General features: G+C 42.9%; 1 non-coding gene across 1 annotated transcript; it reads left to right on the top strand.

Moving 5' to 3' along the window:
- Positions 1 to 15720: 15720 nt before the first annotated feature.
- Positions 15721 to 15884, top strand: LOC132539205 (U1 spliceosomal RNA). The gene has a single exon (XR_009550497.1). It is a non-coding gene; the product is annotated as a U1 spliceosomal RNA (small nuclear RNA).
- The last annotated feature ends 314 nt before the right edge of the window (positions 15885 to 16198 follow it).

Here is a 16198-nt window from a genome sequence, read left to right as displayed (position 1 = left end):
TAAGGATCCCGGTTTGAGCCCCCAGCTCCCCACCTGCAGGGGAGTCACTTCACAGGCGGTGAAGCAGGTCTGCAAGTATCTATCTTTCTCTCCCCCTCTGTCTTCCCCTCCTCTCTCCATTTCTCTCTGTCCTTTCCAACGACAGCAATAACAATAGTAATAACCACAACAATGATGGAAGAATAAGGGGGAAAAAGGTCTCCAGGGGCAGTGGTTTCGTGGTGTGGGCACCGAGCCCTGGCAATAACCCTGGGGGCAATAAAATAAAATAAAATAAAATAATAGGTTGCCGGGCAGTAGCACAGCGGGTTAAGTGCACGTAGCGCAAAGCTCAAGGACCAGTGTGAGGACCCCGGTTGGAGCCCTCGGCTCCCCACCTGCAGGGGAGTCGCTTCAGAAGGGGTGAAGCAAGTCTGTAGGTGTCTGTCTTTCTCTCCCCCTCTTTTCTCCTTTTCTCTCTGTCCTGTCCAACAACGAAGACATCAATAACAACAACAATAAAAAACAAGGGCAACAAAAAGGAAATAAATATTTTTAAAATCTTTAATAAATAAATAAGTTATCAGCAAGACATTTGAACAGCTATTACAGCCAGAAAATAAAAAGCAAATGAGCTAAGGAAGAAACTCCAGGCAGGAAAGAGCTAAGGAGATGATGAATGCCAAAAGGAACACACTCCATCAAGTGGGTTTAAGAAAGATAGTACGGAAATTGTTCATGAGAGCAAAGTAAAAATAGCTAAACAAAGTTATCAGAGAAAAGACAAGTCACAAAGATACTAGGCCTAGCAATTCGAATCCCTCACTAGGAAGAATCGCACAGAGAACAGATGGAAAGGAGAACAGGAAATGGTCAAAGAAATGAGGGACCTTGAAGGTGTTCAGCATCCAGCCACCTTGGGGAGAGGTGGAGCTGGGCCTCTGACAACAGCAATTCTGTAAAGTGACATTTCCTCAGTAACGTGACTTACTAAATGAGAAAGCCAAAGACTTGAATTTGACCCAGTTAAAGCTACCATTCTCTGTAGCCAGGGAGGTGACTGGGCAGTAGAGCAGATTCCTTGCCTGCCAGAGGCCCCAGGCTAGAGACCAGACATCACATATGACGGTACAATCCTCTTGGAGCTCTCTTACTCTCTCTCTCTTCCCATTCCTTTCATAAAATTAGAAAAAAAAAAAAAAGAGATATATATATATATATATATATATATATATATATATATATATATATATATATATGCCAGGGACTTCTGGGAGGCATGGCCATGGAATAACAGGGAATAGAATGGATCTCTCCCAAAACAACAAATATCTCCCACCTTCTGCACCCCTAAAAAGAATTTTGGTCCATACTCCAAGTAGGGAAGCAATGATGGGGGGAAGATAACCTCTGGACTCTTGATTCCATCAGGACCCAGAGAGAAGAGGAAAAAGCGAGGGACGTTTGGATGTAGTAATAGGTGTATGTTTGACTTAGGAATGGAGAGAAGATAGAACCATAGGAAAAAAATGGACAAATATATAGACAGATAATTGTAGAAATAATAGTTATCCCATCTTTGCAACATTGGGAGAACTGCTGTAGCTTCCAAAGGAGGGGTTGGGGGTCCAGAACTCTGGTGGCTGAGTTGTATCCCTGTTAACTTGTCATTTTGTAAATCAATATTAAATCACAAATTCAATTCTTTAAAAAAGCTACCAGCCTCAGAGGGAAATGACTAGTACAATGAATGTTAAGAAATACCCACAATACTAAAGATAAAAATAAAGTCTCTAGGGAGTCGGGTCGTAGCGCAGCAGGTTAAAATAAAATAAAATAAAATAAAATCTCTAAAAAAGTAAAGAGCAGGATTGATATCCAAAGCAAGGAAGAGGTGTCTGTACAAAGAAAGAAAGGTCAACTGGCAGGTTAGCTATTCGAGACTAATACGGGGCACTGCTTCCAAATCCTGTGGCAACCATGGTTTACTTCAACATTACATAACTAGCCAAATACCTCACTGGGGCTGGGTGGTAGCCCACCTGGCTGAGTGCACCTGTTACCAGGTGCAAGGACCTGGGTTCAAGTACTTGGCTCCTAATCGCAAGGGTGGTGGCGGGGAGCTTGCATGAGCTGTGAAGCTGGTTATAGGCGTCTCTCACTATCTCCCCATTCCCTCTCAATTTCTCTCTGTCTCTATGCAAATTGAGTTAATAAAGAAAATACAAATGGGGAGCCAGGTGGTGGCGCAGCGGGATAAGCGCACATGGTGGAAAGAGCACAGACCAATTTCAGGATCCCTGTTGGAGCTCCCGGCTCCCAACCTGCAGGGGAGTCGCTTCACAGGCGGTGAAGCAGGTCTGCAGGTGTCTGTCTTTCTCTCCCCCTCTGTCTTCTCCTCCTCTCTCCATTTCTCTCTGTCCTATCCAACGACAGCAACAACAATAATAATAGCCATAACAATGATGGAACAACAAGGACAACAAAAAGGGAAAAATATTTTTTAAAAGAACAGAAAAATAAAGCATAGCTTAAAACTCTTTAAAACATACAAAAAGAACTCATCCAAATCAATAGCAAAAAAGCAAATCGTTCTGTTTTAAAATAACATTGGCAGCGGAGTGGAGCAATAGCGCAGTGGGTTAAGCGCACATGGTGCAAAGTGCAAGGACTGGCGTAAGGATCCCGGTTCGAGCCCCCGGCTCCCCACCTGCAGGAGGTCGCTTGGCAAGCAGTGAAGCAGGTCTGCAGGTGTCTGTCTTTCTCTCCCCCTCTCTGTCTTCCCCTCCTCTTTCCATTTTCTCTCTGTCCTATCCAACAACAAGGACATCACATAACAACAGCAATAATAACTACAACAATAAAAAAAGGGCAACAAAAGGGAATAAATAAATAAATATTTTTTTAAATAAAGAAAAACAATTTTTTAAATTCGGCAGAAGGACTGAATCAAAGCACAAGGGTGTTAAAATTCTTGGAGGGGTGAGGGGTAGACAACCTGAGGTATAAGGGAACAACATCCTAAAGTTTGAAATCAGAGTCTCCTCCACTTCGCTTCCCTCCACTGCAAAGAAAACAAACCCCAAGTTGTAGAACGCTGCGAGGCTTTCTCTGAGTGATGAGGAAAATTAGTGTCTCTGTAGCATTTTTGCCTGGCCTCCTATGTTGCCACACTGCCATGTGATCAGCATCTTCCTTCCCTCCAAACCCTCCCTAGTTCCTAGATCAGAGTCTCCTTTTTCAATTGTCTCTGAGTTTTGCTCTCTTTCATGATTTCACCGTCTGGCTAGGACCGTAAAGATCCTAATCAAGTCGGCACATTACATGTGAGCCAAGAAAGCAAGAGCTTCAGAGAAATACTGATTGGTAATTCCAGGTTAAAGGGGTCGGGAGAAAAATCAGTGGAGAAAAGCCCAGCCTGTCCCTTGAATGGAGCACTGGGTCCTTTTTCCCTCTTCTCCTTCCCTCCCCTCAGCGGGCTCAGAAAATTGCCTTTTAGTGACACCTGGCGGGGTGGACCTGGCAGGAGGGTCTGTAGATTTGCGCCAGTTTCTGGGCTTCCTCTGTGGGCTCCTGAGTCAGCAGTCCGCAGGGCTTCTCACGGAGGCTGGGCCGGCTCAGGTTTGAAACAGTCCCCTTCTCCCTGAGGCGCTGGTTTCCAGCCTCCTCATCATTCCTCAGGGAGAATGACCTACATGCCAGCGGGACAAAGATCCAGAAATTTATAGAAGGTTCATTGTGAGCCTAAAGCCTCTAACTGCCAACACCAAATGAGGAGAGGGCCTGCCGTGCAGCAAAGCAGGAAGTCATTAAAATAATTAATCACCCAGCTGGGTTTTGAACTACTTTCCCACTAATTTAATGGAAAAGATTTATTACCTTTATGATAGACACTTGAGAGAAATCATTTTTATCCTCACCTAAAGAAGGATCTCGCTGTTTTTCTTACTGGGGAAATGATAACGTGTGGAATCAACGCTTTATCTTGGGCAAAGTGACACCAGAGAGAAAAGAAACTCAATTCTTAGTTTAAATTAGAGCAACATTAAGCAAAGAAATTGCTCCCCACCCCACCGCCGCCTTCCTATAACTAAAAATGTTCCAAAACTCAGTTTTTTGTTTCCGCCCTCAGCACATCTGTCTTCCCACACAGATAGGCTGTTTTTCTTGAATGAAGGTTTCAGAGCGAATTAAGACGTTAACATTTGGCATGGACATTATAATTTGAGTAACTATTCAGAACCAGCTTGAAACGGATGACTTACAGACCTTGTAGTTTCTTTGAGCTTCACTCACTCTGTCAGAAGCAGACAGTGTCCACGTTGCTTTTCCTGTCTTGCTTTGTGTTGACTGAGTCTAAACAAAGTTTAATGGAGCCCAAATGTGCTCACTCTCCACCCCTGGCCCTCCCCTTTTCCTATTGTTGACAGTTTTTGCTTTCTCTGATTTTCAGATTCCACTCGATTATTTTAATGCACAAATCTAGCTATAAAAGTAATTTAAAAGCATGAAGAAATTAAAAACAAACAAACAAAAATCTCAGCAATGATTGCATCAACCAAATTCAGCACCAATAATATGTCAGCACAGTTTTTTAAAAAATATTTTTACAAAGGGGCCAGGTGGTAGCGCAGCGGGTTAAGCGCACATAGCTTGAAGAGCAAGGACCCGCGTAAGGATCCCGGTTCGAGCCCCCAGCTCCCCACCTGCAGGGGAGTCGCTTCACTAACAGTGAAGCAGGTCTACAGGTGTCTATCTTTCTCTCCCCCTCTCTGTCTTCCCCTCCTCTCTCCATTTCTCTCTGTCCTATCCAACATCGACGACATCAATAATAATTACTACAGCAATAATAATAATAATAATAAGCCATGAAGCAGGTCTGCAGGTGTCCCGGGGGCTCGAACCGGGATCCTTATGCTGGTCCTTGCCTTTTGTGCTACCATCCCGCCCCCAGGCCACTGTTATTCTAAATATGGTTTTAAATGTGTGAATAATATGAAATCTTACATACTAGTCACAGTTGACAAAACATCACTTCTTATGTTGACATCATTTCCAACTAGTTAGTGTTGAACAACGGCACAAACACACACTCTGCCACTCACTTCCCCGATCTCCTCTGCACATAGCGCGACCCTGATTCAACTCTTGTTTTCTCCTTTACAGAGGGCACTGGAGGAGAGGGACTCAGGCTTCTTCCCTGGCTGGTGCCGCAGGGCTCAGAAAGCCCATTTCCACCTTTAACTTACACGTTTAATAAAACTGGGGAAGTGTGGTACAGTCACAGCAGGTCAAAGATGAGATCACGTTGGGGGCCAGACAGTGGCGCACCTTGTTGGTTGGGTGCACACGGTACAGGGCATGAGGATCTGGGTTCCAACCCTTGGTCCCCACCTGCAGAGGGAGAAGCTTCGCAAGTGGTGAAGCAGGGCTGCAGGCTTGTCTCCATCTCTCTCCCTCTCTCCCTCCCTCTGCCCTCTCGATTTCTGTCTCTATGCAACAAATACATTTAAAAAAAAAAAAAAAAAGATCAGATCATGTTAATTAAATGTAAAAAGCATCTTGAAGCACTTCATTGTCAGTCAAATACTATGTCGCCCTTGACTAATAGTCTGAAATCATGTTTTGGAAAGAAGACAAAAAACTATTTCAGAGAGATTATGAGCTGTGTGATATATGTTTCCAATAACTGACAACTAGAACTAGATAAATTCGGTTGTGACGGAACTTTTATGAATTTCTCCATGATGCATATGGTTAGGAATATCGTGTATCTACGTTTTGTTTTCTTTTTCTTTTCTTTTCTTTTCTTTTCTTTCTTTCTTTCTTTCTTTCTTTCTTTCTTTCTTTCTTTTTCCCCTAGTACTATCTTCTCTCAACAAAATAGAGCATTTGCCTGGGTCAAGGAGCAAGTCAACAATAATTTCTTTTAAGCTTATACGTGAAATCAGGACTTTTCTATGTCACTCTTATTCCACATTGGGAAGATTTCCTTTTATGAGTTACTGATACAGTTAAAAGTCTTAATTACTGATACAATACTTGCCACATACATTTATGGTCTCCTTGAGAAGCTCTGGGCTATATAGTATCTGTGATTGTTTTATATCTGTCTAGGGGGCTGTAAGTCCTTTGTAGACTCTGGGCTAGTCATTTCTTTAGTTTAAACTGGCTATGACATTCTCTGGTCACTTGCACTAGACCTTCATTCAATGACCAATCCCCACTTCATTATTCCCGTTATTACCCACTGATGATATTATCATGGCCCAAGACTACCCGTCATGAGTTAGAAGAATTTCATCCTCCAGTGCATATACTCACTTGTAACAGCTCTAGATTTCTTAATTTAAGTGATTCCAGGGGGGCTGGGCAGTAACATACTGGGCTAAGAGCACACAGTATGAAGAGCAAGGATCCCAGTTCAAGTCCCCGGCTCCCTACCTGCGGGGCGGGGGGGGGGGGTCGTTTCACATGCAGGTATCTATCTTTCTCTCCCCCTCTCTATCTTCCTCTCCCCTCTCAATTTCTCTCTGTCCTATCCAACAACAGCAGCAACAACAACAAAAATGTGGAAAATGGCCACAGGAGCGGTGGATTTGTAGTGCCAGCACCGAACCCCAGAGATAACCCTGGAGGCAAAAAAAAAAAAAGTGATCCCACATCCCTCCGCGTTCCATAAGCTCTCACCCCCCCCCCAACTAATGCTTTGAAGGGGTACAGAAGATGCCACAATCCTTAATTCAACCTTTGTATTGGAGAAGCAGAAGCATTCTACACCTGTGTTAAAATCTTCTGTCTTCTTGTAAACGACATGGCCTCACCAAAAGCCTGCGGAAAAGAAACATGTTAGCTGTCCAGACACCGAGTTCTGTGAAAGTCTTTCCCCAAGCATATCATTGCAGGCCTCGACATAATCAGCGAACACTTGACATGCACAGTGCAGGGGAAGAAAGCACATTGGAAGATGTGAAGGCTTCGGAGCCCATCCCCCTTGAGCTGCCCACAATAGCCCTGTCGTTTTGGTGTTGTCGCTGCTTTGCTGGAAGGCTGAGCTGTGGCCTGACTGTGGGGAGTTATTTCACAGCGGAAGTTGGTTGTCCTCTGGTTTCATCCTAAGGCCTTTTTCATTTCCAGATCTCTGATTTCTCACAGCTCTGCAACAAACCTAAGAATAGACAGTTGCTGTCCCAAGAGGACTGCTAGAATCTGACAATTGCTGTTGACAAATATATTAGAGCTGTATGAAATTGAAACTCATGCAAGGGAGGACAAGGAACAAGGGAGCTAGACAGATTGATGTGATCCAGTGAGGAGTGATTTCAGGATTCCAGTAGAAAGGACTCTTTGGTATCGATGTCTCCAATGGTAATAATTAATGAACAGAATAATAAAAAATAATTCATTATACAATCAAATAAGCTATTGTGAATTTCTACATGACACTGGAAGAAACCATAGGCCTTGCTATTTTGTACAGAGACAGAGAGACACCTGCAGCCCTGCTTCACCACCCGTGAAGCTTTCCTCCTGCAGGTGGGAACCAGGGGCTTGAACCCGGGTCCTTGTGCACTGTAATGTGAGTGCTTAACAAGATGCGCCCCAGCCTGGCCCCAGCCTTGGCATTTTCTTTGCAGGCAACTGTGATTCTCACAGTCTTCACTACACTGAGACATCATGGTCCCCTTGTGAAGCATTGTGATGGTCATTGTTTATGTCTGTCTGGGGTCTGTAAGTCCTTGATAGAACTTGAGCTAACCATTTTCGTATTTTTAATTTCTTTTTATTGCCACCAGGGTTATCACCAGGGCTTAGTGCATGTAGGATGTATCTGCCACTCTCAGTGGCCGTTATATTTTTATTACTTTTTTCTTTGTACTTGACGGGACACGGAGAAGTTGGAAGGGGGAGAGACAGAAAGGAAGAGAGACAGAGAGACACCTGCAGCACTGCTTCACCTCTCAGGAAATTCCCCCTCCCCTGTGGGAGTGAAAGCTTTGTTTTGCTTTGTTTTTGCCCCCTCCCCTTTGCAGAAACCAATCTTTTTAGAAGTCGTTGGACACTTGCACACTGATAAAAAGGAATATCTGAGCATGGAGTGAGGTGACCTGTCATGATCTGAGCAAAAGATGGTCAAATGAACAACCATCAAGTGGAAACCGTGTATGTGGTGCTGCGGGGAAGCGGGTCCCAAGAGGTGGTGCAAGGAGCAGGTCACTGGCTTGCTAACATACTCACCCGGGAGCCCTGTCACCCCCTGCTATAGCCTCAGTGACTCAGAGACGGTGGCCTGTGACTAGATGTCTAAAGGCGTAAAGGAAAAAAACAAAAGCTCAATTATAAATGACTCTTCAAGGGACATGGTTGATCATCACCTGCTGGAAGTGAACTTCTTGAGTGTTCTAGCCCTGGTCCAGAGTGAGTCGTTGGGGGAGGAAGAAAGACTCTTCCCATAGGAAGACCCTGATTTATCATTCTCTATGGAAATGGGCTCAAGCTGGGACCAGAATATGCAAGTGAGACAGGGTGCAGCTGTTACATCTCTGGGCTAAGTAAATGTGTCCTCAATGCCTACAACGACTGACCGGAGAGAACCACAGTTACATTGCTTGTGCAGCTATTGGCTGCCGTTGCGTTCAATCTCAGGAGAAGTCTTCCATGGGACCAACGATTGTTTTTCTCGTGGGTAAAATTTATCTGTTAAAGACACATGATCTTGTTGCTAGAATTATCATCGTATCTTTTTACATGAAACCACAGCAAGCTAGGTGTATAATATGTAACTGCCGTCTTTCTAAGAAAAGGTCAAGAGATACATACACACATGGGAGGGAAGGTCACGTGAAGAAATAGACAGGGATCAATGCAGGGATCATGTGTCCAATATTTGTTTATTGATTTATTTACTTATTGTAATTGCCTAAAAAAAAAGAGAGAGAGAACTGTTGAGCTCTGGCTTACAAAGGAGAAGGGGATTGAACCTCAGACTTCAGAGACTCAAGCATGAAAGTCTTTTGCTAAACCATTATGCTGTCTCCCCACTCATTATCAAGGAATTACAAGTCAAGGTATGACATGGATCAAACATCACATGGTAGAGGAGGCAAAGAAAGAATTTCCTCCCAAGGTCCTTTGCGAAGAGCAGGGAGCTACCAACCTCTTAATTTCAGATTTGTAGATTCCAAAACTGTGAGGGAGGTATGTCTATTGTTTCAAGTGGCCCCGCCCGCTGATTTATGACAGCAAGCGTAAGAAGCTACACCTCACAACTCTTTCTTTTTCCATTGTATAGGACAGAAATTCAGAGAGGAGGCAGAGATAGAGAGGAAGAAAGACACCTGCAGACCAGCTTCCCTGTCTGTGAGAAGTGCCCCCACTGCAGGTGGGGGAGCCGGGGCTCAAACCCAGATCCTTGCAAGGGTCCTTGAGCTTAGATCTATGTGCATCTCGGCCCACCCACCCCCACCCAGTAACTCTTCTTTGGGGTAACATTACTGATTTTCTAGTCAGCCTGTAATCCCCTTCCTTGAATAAACTTAGAGATCAGTCAGTAACAGGGGTTCTCAGAGAGTTAGCTCCAAGGTCATTTAGCTCATTCTGAGCAAATAACAACAACAAAAAAATCACTTTTCCCCATCTCTAATCAACATTGTTCTCCTTTTTAAAAACATCAGTCTTCTACCATCTCTTAAAAATAGTAACCTGTGGGAGTCACACAGTAGTACAGCAGATTAAGCGCACGTGGCGCAAAGCGCAAGGACCGGCATAAGGATCCCGGTTCGAGCCCCCGGCTCCCCACCTGCAGGGGAGTTGCTTCACAGGCTGTGAAGCAGGTCTGCAGGTGTCTGTCTTTCTCTCCCCTTTCTGTCTTCCCCTCCTCTCTTGATTTCTCTCTGTTCTGTACAACAACAACGACAGCAGCAACAACAATAAACAACAAGGGCAACAAAAGGGAATAAATAAATATAAAAAAATAATAACCCGTTTAGGCTGCAGCTCTCTCTCTTTCTCTCTCTGTCTCCTGCTCTCTCTCTCTCTCTCTCTCCCTCTCTCTCTCTCTCCTGACCCTCCTCTCAATTTCTCTCTGTGCTATCAAATAAAATAGAAAGAAAGGAATGGAAAGAATGACCAGTGGGAGCAGTGGATTCATAGTGCTGGCACCAAGCACCGGTGGCAACCCTGGTGGCGATAAAAGGAAGCGAAACTGGAACCCACCACAAATTGTCAGCTATGTTTTTGTAGTGTTGTTGAATTTGTCAATAAATGCCTTGTGGTCTGTAGTGATAATTTTTATGTGGCCTTCCTCGTTGACCCATTTTGTGTTTTTCCCACTTCCTTCTTACATTTTTGTCTGCATTGATTTCATTAAAACAACTCCAGGCTGGCCCCCCATATCCTCTTACTGACAGCTTTAGTGCGGGGAGAGACAAAAAGACACACCTGCAGCACTGCCTTCACTGCTTGAGAACATCCTCCTGTAGATGGGAACCGGGGATTTGAACTTGGGTACTTGTGCATTGTAACATGTGGCTCAGGCCCTTCAATAATGTTTGAATCAGGCTTTTCTCTTCTGTATCATTGCCACTGTTCTATTTCAGGCATTGCTAATACCATGCCTAAAACTACTATTGGATTAGTCTTCACTGGTGGTTACCCCCCTCTCTCTCTCTCGTACCTCACAGATAATTTTCTAGAATGTAAAAGTTTTATGCATGACATTTTTGTAAACATTATTTACTTTAGTTCCCATCATCTGAAGGTAAAATACAAACTCACAAATATTCACATCAGGAATCAACCACTTTCATTCTCAAACAACACAGTAGACAACAGAACAGGTCACCTCCCCACAGAAGATGCACACACAGTTCTAACAGCTTCTTCCTACCCAAACACCCCTTACTCTTCCATCCCATCTGCTGCGACTACTCTTCACAAATTCTGTTAATTTACACATGTTCTTGGACATCCAGTTCCAACAATGACTTTTTATTCCCTCCACCTGCCTCTCCATCTGTGTCAGCAGGTGTGGGGTGGTTTGCGGTTGATTCAAAGTGAAAATGGGACCAGAAATTCCCTTTATATCTGACACTGAGTCTGCGATTCGAGACACCCTGACATTACAGAGGTGATGACATACCAAAGCTTTCAGAGAGGACACACTTCTGTGCTTTGTTGATAAGGGATCTTAAATTAATAAACACATTTCATTAGACAATATATATATATATATTTTTTCACCAGAGCACTGTTCAGCTCTGGCTTATGGGGGTGTGGGGATTGAACGTGGGACTTTGGAGCTTCAGGTATGAGAGTCTCTTGTATAACCGTTATGCTATCTACCCATGCCCTGATTCAACAATGTTTGAATTTCTTCAGGTGTTGTAAGAATTTCAGGACTGTTAACTCACAAAGATTTTCAAATAAAATCCAAGTATCCTCTCTGGTCTGGTCTTTATACAAAATATTCAAGTCACAGAGCAGATCCCCACAGGAATCCCAATATATAGATATTCCTATAAAGAGTGTGTCTGTTGGGGACCGGGCGGTAGTGCAGCGGGTTAAGTGCACATGGCGCAAAGTGCGAGAAATGGCAGGAGGATCCTGGTTTGAGCCCCCAGCTCCCCACCTGCAGAGGGTTCACTTCACAAGCAGTGAAGCAGGTCTGCAGGTGTCTATCTTTCTCTCCCCGTCTCTGTCTTCCCCTCCTCTCTCAATTTCTCTCTGTCCTATCCAACAATTACAGCAATAACAACAACAATAAACAACAAAGGGCAACAAAAGGGGAAAAATAGCCTCCAGGAGCAGTGGACTTGTAGTGCAGGCACTGAACCAGTGATAACTGCAGAGACAAAAAAAAAAGTGTATCTGTGGCGGGGGAGGGGGATTTCCTGTGTTTCACTGTTCTGGGCTAACTCAGATAGAAAGAGGGAGAAAAAGACAGAGAAAGAGAGGGTTAAAATTAAAAACAAAAAACAAACAAACAAACAAAAACAGCATAGAGGCTTCCTCCAGTGTTTCTTCCAATGAAGAACCTAGGTCAGGCCCAGGACAAAGCAGGTGCACAATCTAGGTGAGCTATCTTATTGATCGCTATTAAAGTAAAACAACAACAGTAATAATAATAATTTTTTAAAAATCAACATTTCTCAGAGGTCTCAGAAAGTAAATAATTAAATGCAGCCTCATAGATATTAGTTTTCCTCTCTAATATACTGAAGGTGTCCAAACATAGCTCTCTTCCCCATCCCACTACCACCTTTTAATTCCACACACAGATAAAATTTCATCTAAGTGTAGAATTTCCTTTGTTAGCACTAAGGCTTTGTCTACTGCTTGTCACCTGCCCTGTCCACAAAGGGACGTGCTGTAACTCAAGTAGAAGCAGAAGGTTCTTTTATTGTTATAAACCAAACTGATTTAACCTGTGATCTCTAGAAAGGTGAGCTCAGTACTCTGAGGACTGTGCTCTCTGGAAAATTGCTAGGTTGCTCTTTTTTGTTGTTGTTGTCCTTCTTTCCTGTCACCCTAACTAGGGTTGGAATCCCTTACACGCCCAGAGCAATAATACTTATGCAACCACAGTTTTCTAGTGTGAATTAGGAGGCCAGATGAGGTCAGCGGAAGTGATCACTGCTTTTATATATAATGTCATTTTCGTGGCTGTGAACTTCTTTATCTGGGTTGCTGGGATTGGATTACTCATAGTTCTTTATTGTAATCAGCAGGGTGTTAATTTGATTTTTTTTTTTTAAATCCCCAAATTCTGTCATTTTCATGACTAGTTTCCTAGTGGAAAAATAAATGGAGAAAATAAATGAAACCTAAATATTTTAATCCTAAAAACCCACTATTTGGGGGTTCCTTTCGCTGTTGACATCCATTGAGGCATACCTGCTTTGTAGTAGAATAATCCAGGTCTTTTTTTGCAGAAGGTATGGAGTTCAGGATTCTAAGTCAGTCGCCAATTGTGCACAGGTTTGGAGAAGGACCTGATCACATCCCATTCCCTAGCCTAAATTAAACATACAGAAAATTCTTGTAGCAGATAAGTTATGACTGACACATAGAAATGCCTTAAACTGCCTTAGTGATAATATCGCTGACGAAAATTTGGGGTTTGTGTGAAAATGATTATCTTCTGTTTCAGTAAGTTTAACTCAACCATTTCTGTAATTTTCTGGGACAGATAAGCGTCTTCAATAGCTGTATTTATAAACTGGAGCACTGGAATAGGAAGAAAAAAATACCATTATCCGTAACTATTTCCTGAGAAGCCTGTTCACAAAGTTTTCCGTTATCCTCCTTCCAAAATGGTTATCATGGGGAGTCGGGCTGTAGCGCAGCAGGTTAAGCGCAGGTGGTGCAAAGCACAAGGACAGGCATAAGGATCCCGGTTCGAACCCTGGCTCCCCACCTGCAGGGGAGTCGCTTCATAGGCGGTGAAGCAGATCTGCAGGTGTCTATCTTTCTCTCCTCCTCTCTGTCTTCCCCTCCTCTCTCCATTTCTCTCTGTCCTATCCAACAATGACAACAACAATAATAACTACAACAATAAAACAACAAGGGCAGCAAAAGGGAATAAATAAGTAAAATTAAAAAAAAAATTTTAAAAATGGTTATCATGACTGTAAGTTTTAGTTCTAATCATCAGAATGACCTAGAAGTCATTTTTCAGTGATATAAGTCATTAAGACTTAGAGGAAAGGGACCCTGGGCAGTGGTCTACTGGGTTAAGCACACATAGTACCAAACACATGGACCCACACAAGGATCCAGGTTCAAACCCTCTGGTTCCCCACCTGATGGGAAGACATTTCACAAGCAGTGAAATGGTCTTCAGCTGTCTCTCTGTGTCCCCAAACCTCACAGTTTCTCTCTGTCCTAGCCAATAAAATGGAAAATGGCTGCCAGGAGTAGTGGGTTCGCAGTTCAGGTATTAACCCCAGTGATAACTCCAGAGGCAAAAAAATTTTTTAAAAAGGCTTGGAGGAAATACATACAAATCTTTAGCTGGAAATGATTATGAGGTTATTATCTTCAATACTGCAAATTTAAATTTTTTTATATCTTTTATTTATTTTCCCTTTTGTTGCCCTTGTTTTTTTATTGTTGTTGTTATTGATGTCATCATTGTTAGATAGGACAGAGAGAAATGGAGAGAGGAGGGGAAGACAGAGAGTTGGAGAGAAAGAGAGACACCTGCAGACCTGCTTCACCGCCTGTGAAGTGACTCCCCTGCAGATGGGGAGCTGGGGGTTCGAACTGGGATCTTTATGCCAGTCCTTGTACTTTACTCCACATGTGCTTAACCCACTGTGCTACCGCCTGACTCCCAATACTGCAAATTTAAAGGTAAGAAAAATTTTCACTTCTTTTAATAATTATTTTTATTTATTCATTGAATAGAGATAAATCAAAGAGGGGTGATAAAGAATAATAAACACTAATAATAGCAGACTACTGTTACATGGCACACACAAGGACAACCCTGGTGGTGAAAAATAAAATAAAAGTAATAAATGGAGACGAGGAAAATCCTGCCACGCCAGGGTGGTGAAGTGTACACTCATAAAACAAATGTACACATGTGTGTCCGTCAGCATCATGTAACATGTGCGCTCAACCAGATGCAACACCACCTGGCCAGAAAATGCTTTCTTAGGGGAATAAATGAGGCAGTTCTGGACAGTGATGCTGACGGACACAGAACTGTCCAGAACTGCCTCATTTATTCCCCTAAGAAAGCATCTTCTGGCCAGGTGGTGTCGCATCTGGTTGAGTGCACGTTACAGTGTGCAAGGATATGGGTTTGAGCCTCTGATACCCACCTGCAGGGGGAAAGCTTTGTGAGTGGTGAAGCAGGGCTACAGGTGTCTCTGTCTCTCTCCCTCATTATCTCCCCCTTCCCTCTCAATTTTTGGCTGTCTCTATTCAATAAATAAAGAGAATTAAAAAATAGTTTAAAAAAAGAATCTTCCTCGTCTCATTGTAACAACACATTCTTGTAAATTTCTGTCTGGCCTTTTCTTGCATTTTTCTCTCTTTCTTTTCTCCAGCATCCTCCCTTTCCCAATCCACAATGGTATCTCCTCTTAGTTTTTTAAGCAATGTTTCAAACTGGTACTGTGTTTCACCACTGTCATCCTGGTTATGAGAGGGAATTTTAAGTTCTAAAAAAAAAAAAAAACAACTTCAAAATTAATAATCTAAACAAAAAGGAAAACTTCTATTACAAAGTCAATGCCATTTTGAATTTTTTGCATATATTTCCATTTCAATCATGTTTATGCTTTTTTTTTGTTTGTTTCCAGTGCCTCAGCAATCAAGGCTGGCATTTGCAGAGGGAGAGGGAGAGAATGAGAGACACAGAGAGAGAGAGAGAGAGAGAGACAGAGAGAGAGAATGAGAGAGAGACCCCATGGCACAAAGCTTCCCCCAGCCTAGTAGGGCCCAGGCTCAAACCTGGGTTCTGGACATGGGAGCACGTGCACCCTCCCAGGTGAACTGTCTCACTGGATCTACAATTTTATTGAAGTGGACAAGTTGTTTATTTACCAGAAATTTCTACAGATAATCCATCACATCCCCTTATTATGGGATTTCTACGTTTACTCGGCAAGAAAACCTGGTGCAAATGTAGGAACCGACCAATAGGCCTTTGACACAATAGTAGACATGAGTTTTTCTTTCTTTTTTTTTTTTAATTTTAGAGAAAGCAAGAACCCAGGAAAAGATTGTATACTTACCTGGCAGTGGAGGTACCATGATCACGAAGGTGGTTTTCCCAGGGCGAGGCTTATCCATTACTCTCCAGATGTGCTGACCCCTGCGATTTCCCCAAATGTGGGAGACTCGACAGCATAATTTCTGGTAGTGGGGGACTGCATTTGTGCTCTCCCCTGGAAAAGAAAAGAAAAGAAAAGAGAAAAGAAAAGAAAAGAAGAGAAGAGATTGTTAGTTAAAATAACTTATTATGCTTTAGATCACCAGGGCATATGAGCTAAGGTATTTTTAGACTTATAATTAAACATGAGTTTCTCTTATCCCTCTTTTCATTATCCCAATCAAATCACCTCATGTGTAGTCTCTGATTATTCATTACAAAAATACTCATGGTTATGTACAGGTCAGTAAAGAGGATTCCGTACAGATGAATGGTTTCCCTGTTAAGTTTTCCTACTGCTACATAAATCTTCCAGACACTTGACCCAGACAG

The sequence above is a fragment of the Erinaceus europaeus genome, chromosome 6 (assembly GCF_950295315.1).
Source record: "Erinaceus europaeus chromosome 6, mEriEur2.1, whole genome shotgun sequence".
NCBI classification, from domain to species: domain Eukaryota; kingdom Metazoa; phylum Chordata; class Mammalia; order Eulipotyphla; family Erinaceidae; genus Erinaceus; species Erinaceus europaeus.
Note: the sequence above shows the minus strand (reverse complement) of the source record. Positions and strands in the feature narration are given on the sequence as shown.